Source organism: Elephantulus edwardii, unplaced genomic scaffold, assembly GCF_000299155.1.
Source record: "Elephantulus edwardii isolate Elephantulus edwardi_28Jun2011 unplaced genomic scaffold, EleEdw1.0 scaffold00098, whole genome shotgun sequence".
NCBI lineage: Eukaryota > Metazoa > Chordata > Mammalia > Macroscelidea > Macroscelididae > Elephantulus > Elephantulus edwardii.
In genome coordinates this window covers 12,691,241-12,696,212 of record NW_006399848.1, presented here as the reverse complement: position 1 = coordinate 12,696,212, position 4,972 = coordinate 12,691,241, and the positions used below count along the sequence as shown (strand labels likewise).

At 38.2% G+C, this 4,972-nt stretch overlaps 1 pseudogene; it reads right to left on the bottom strand.

Annotated features, from left to right (window-relative positions):
• Window positions 1-1,526: 1,526 nt before the first annotated feature.
• On the bottom strand, window positions 1,527-4,768 carry LOC102874061 (annotated as a pseudogene).
• Between the last annotated feature and the right edge of the window lie 204 nt (window positions 4,769-4,972).

Genomic DNA, 4,972 nt, shown 5'->3' with positions numbered 1-4,972 from the left:
TGGAAAGGGTTAAACCCGGTGGCTTTTGGAGGCAAGGATTCTGAGGTTCTGTCTAACATACTTTGGACATGTTGTAAGGAGGGAGGGGTCCTTGGAGAAGGACATCATTCTTGGGAGGGTGGAGGGACAGCGCAGGAGGGGAAGGCCCTCTATGAGTTGAGTTGATTCAGTGACTGGGGCAATTGAGATGGGTATATCGGAGATGATGCGATTGGCACAGAACAGAGCAGAGTTTAGGTCTGTTGTACATAGGGTCGCTATGAGTCGCAAGCGACTTGAGGGCTCATAACAACAACAACAACAATATAAATAAATAGTATCAGCAGAATTAAAGTAGAATTTAATTGTTAAGAGAGGAAAATCTTGGACTATGCTCTCATGCTGAGAAAGGCACTTTCACTGATGATGGTGTTATCTCTGCTGCACTCAAGTACGTGTCCACACTAGGGGTAAGGTGAAAATACATAATAATATATTAAAACAAACAAATAAAAATTCTAATTTAGAATTCTAATTAGAATTCTAATTCTAATCTTGAATCTCTACAAGATTCCTGCGGCTATAGAACTTTCTTTTAGAAAACATATTTCATGAAATGAAAAACAGATTTGGCAACAAATCTTTTCTTTTTTCTTATATGCTTTTTTTTACATTTTTCATATTGTTATATATTATAATAAATAATATAGAATATATTTATTATAATGTATGAGAAATAGTATATATAAAGAAGATATATACATATAAAAAATATATGAATAATGTTAATAACAAAAAGAAATACTATATTTAACTTAAATGTAGGTTTTTCTGACAATATTTTTATTTTAAGGTGACAGTAGGAAATTTGTAATTTTTTATTAAAAATGAAAATACAATATCTATATGTGACTATATAATGCAAAGACTCTTACCCTGTGGCATTTAAACACTTTAATAGCATCACATTATGGTACAACTCTGTGTATCCTAAAACCTACAACCACTCTGATGCTTATAGAGGGTGTGGCCAAAGGTAGATTTAACTGACTTGTTGCTGAGTATGCTGTTGCAAAGTTAGACATTTTAACTGTGTATTATATTTCACGAAATATTTATAGGTATTCTGGTGGCATAGTGCTTAATGTATCAGCCTTCTAGCAAAAGTTCACGTCTACCACTCAATCAGAAAGGCAAAGATAAGCAGTCTTCACCCCTAAAGATTTCCAAGTTCACAAACTAGATAAGGGGTTGCTATGAGTCAGACTTGAAAGTAGTAGATCTTGTTTTATTTGTGATTTTTCTGTTTGGTTGGTTGCTTTTTTGTTTTTGGGTTTTTTTTTCCCCCTGTAAATATTTTTAAATTATTTTATTACTCTTTTTTAACAAACGGCCCCAGGGTTAGAGGACCAGGGGAAGGGAAAGGAGGGGAAGCAAGGCCCCAGCCCCACAACCCCTCCCCATCCACCCCATTCCCCCTTATATATATTTATAATCTATATACAAGCCCCGGGGGGTGGAAGGTGAGGGGCAAGGGGATCTTCCCCTCAGCGGGGTGGGGGCAACCCAGGTTCCTTATCCCCTCAGGACCCAGGCTCTTCTGTCCTTCGAGAGGACCCTTCTTGAGAAGGTGGCCCTGTCCGTTCCCAAGGCTTCGGCATCCAGCGCAGGGCATCCGGTGGGGAGACCTGCTGGTAGAGGTCAATGCGCTGGGTGGGTGTAGTTGGGAGGTGTGGTCCTTAGGGAACTGAGGCAGACCAGAGAAAGACCTTCCAGCTGAGGGAGTACATGACAACCCAGGACCACCAAGATTGTTGCTAAGTTTTCGATAATCCTGAAACGGTTTTATTTCCACTGGGTGCAGCTCTGCTCGCCCCAAATTAGGGGGGAAGGGTCTGGCGGGTGAAGGCAGAACCCGAGTAGCAGGAGCAGGTGGGGGCCAGACAGCCAGGCTGGGGGGCTGCAGAGCAGGGCCCACAGGTAACAGGGAGAGTAGGGGAGGGACAGGAGGTGAAGCAGGCGGCAGGGAACCAAAGTTCATCACGGGCAGCTGTGAGTCTGCCTCTAGCCAGAAGAATTACCGTCCTGGCTCCATGGAGCCCTGGATGGAGCCCTTGAGCCCCTTTGAGGATGTGGCTGGTACTGAGATGAGTCAGTCTGACAGTGGAGTAGACCTGAGCGGAGACTCTCAAGTGTCATCAGTTCCCTGCAGCCAGCGAAGTTCCCCTGATGGCGGACTCAGGGGGGCAGCAGAGGGACCCACTAAAAGGCCTGGAGGCCCTTCACCTCTGAATGCTGTTTCCGGTGAGGGTCCACCTGGCTCTGAACCCTCTGAACCTCCTAGGAGTATATTGTTTCTTATATATCATTGATATGAAATGTCAAAACCATTAGGCATTCCTGTTATGTTCAATTATTTATGAATTTAATAAAACGTCTTTAATAACTTAGAGTTGTGGCAAAGGAATTATTTGGCAAAGTATTTAGAGCATAGATCAGGGCACACAAAAACAATAGTCCGTAGAGAATTATGCTATCTTTCTGGAGGTTCAAATACACCAGGCACTCTGTGAAAGATAAGCCATCTCCCACTGTGAAATTTATAACTTTCTGCAAACCTGATTAAAGATCCACCTTTTGTCAATTCCCACTCACATAATGAGTTTGAGATTTTTCTGAGGTCTAAAAACGTAAGCAATACATACATACATACATACATACATACATGAATATATATTATTGTGGTTGTAATGTGCCCTCGAGTCATAGATGACTCATAGCGACCCTATGAACGAAAGACCTGAAAAATTGTATAACTTTTATCATTTCTCGAAGTTCATAGAGTTTCTGGAGGCAAGCTAGTTTGGAATTGGCTGCCACTCCTGCTTCCAAGCTTGTTTTAATTGGGAAGCTCCACAAAACACTGTCCACCATGGGTAACCATTATCACATTTGATGCATCAGTGTCACAGTGTTTAGCATCACAGTAACCTAACATACATAAATAATTTATAAACCAAACTCATTGTCCTCAAGCTGATTCCTACTTGTGCTTTGAACACTAATTACTGAAGAAGACCATATGAGTTGTGAGATTACAATGTAGACATCATCCAGGAAGAAAACAAAAGACAGACAGAAGGAAAACACTACCCTAAAAAACAAAAATAATGCTTACTTAAGAGAAGTGAACAGATTTCGAAGTGACATTCTAGAAGATAAAGCTAAGAAACATAACAAAATGAATGAAGAATTAGAGTTAGAAAACCAAAATTGAAGATAAAATTGGTATTTCTCTATCTGGAGAACTAAAGAACTAATTTAGACATATTACAATACTGAAAGATTCTACAGGTCAAAAATAAAAATTGAATAATAAAGAAAGCATGGAAGGAATGCACAAAGTCACTGTATCATAAAGAACTAATCCTTAGAAAGTCTTAGAAAGCCATAGAATGACAGTTGGTCTATCTAAGCAAACAGATGCAGCTCCATACACTAATGTATGCAAAAAAAATATAAAAATTAGGAGCTAGCTACTTGACTAAATGACTTAAATTCATATTTGTACTCACTCCAAATAATAGAGTATGGAAATTACCAAATAAAACAGTTGCTATCACATGCAAGTAAAATCTTACCAATGATTATTCAAGAACAACTGGAATGATTGGGTAACTTCCAGAAATTTGAACCAAATTTAGAAAAAGCTGTGGAACAAGGGGTATCATTAGTAATATCAGATGGGTCTTGGCTAAAAGCAGAGACTATCAGAAATATAATTACTTCTGCTTTATTGACAATACAAAGGCATGAAACTGTACGGGTCATAAAAAATTATGCTAATATTGAAAATAATAAGAATCCTAGAACAAACTTAATTTGCTCATATATAACCTATATGTAAACCATAAAGTTGTTGTCTGATCAGAATAAGGAACACTGAATGCTTTAAAATTGGGGAAGATGTTCCTCAGCATTGTATATTTGCTGCATTTCTATTAAATATGTATGATCAAATAAATTGAGAAGTGGGACAATATGAAGTAGAGCCTGTTATCAAGATTTAAGACTCATCCATAAACTGCATTATGGAGATGATACAACCTGACGTACTTGCTGTAGTAAGTAAAACACTATAGCCTTCAATGCAAATAGACTCTCAATACCAACAAAGAAAACGCTTTCACCTGGGACCAATAATAACATCATGAGATATTACTCGTATCTACAATCAACATCCATAGTAGCGTCAGTCAAGAAATCAAAATGTGTTACATTGTGAAAATCTGCTGTCAAGGACTTTTCCAATGTGATAAAGAAGAAGGATGTAAGTTGAAAAATTTATATCAGATGAATATTGGATCACCTCATGATATTGTAAATTTCTGAGCATGTCTCTGAATATTAGACAGTAAAGGAGAAAAACCAAAGAAGAATCTAAGCCTTTGAACTGTGGTGTTCATAAAAAGTACTGAAATAGTATGGATTGCCAAAAGGGAGGGGGAAGCCACCAAAAAACAAATATTTTTTGTTAGAAATGAAATCAGGTTGTTCTTTAGATGCAAGAATGACTAAATATAATGTCATATATTTGGGACATGTTGTCAGGAGGGGCTAGACTTTGGAAAAGACATACTAGAAAAGGAAGTGGATCAGAAAGGTATTCCTCTCTTTCACTGACTCTTAACATTTCCAAGTACGATAGATATTTTGACTCTCCCTGCCCTGTCTTGGAATAGCCTGTCCAAGTAACATGCCCTTCAACATTCTTACCTCCAAAGAGCATTCTGGCTGCACATTTTCCAAGACATATCTGTTTGTTCTTTTGACAGTCCAAGGGATATTAAAAATTCTTTAACACCACAACTCAGTTCAACTCTGTTCATATGGTCCTTCAACATGTGGACAGCATCTGAAACATTGTTCCTTATATTTTGGTTTATGGTTTCTTGTTTTGTTTTTTTTGTTTGTTTGTTTATTGTTTTTTCGT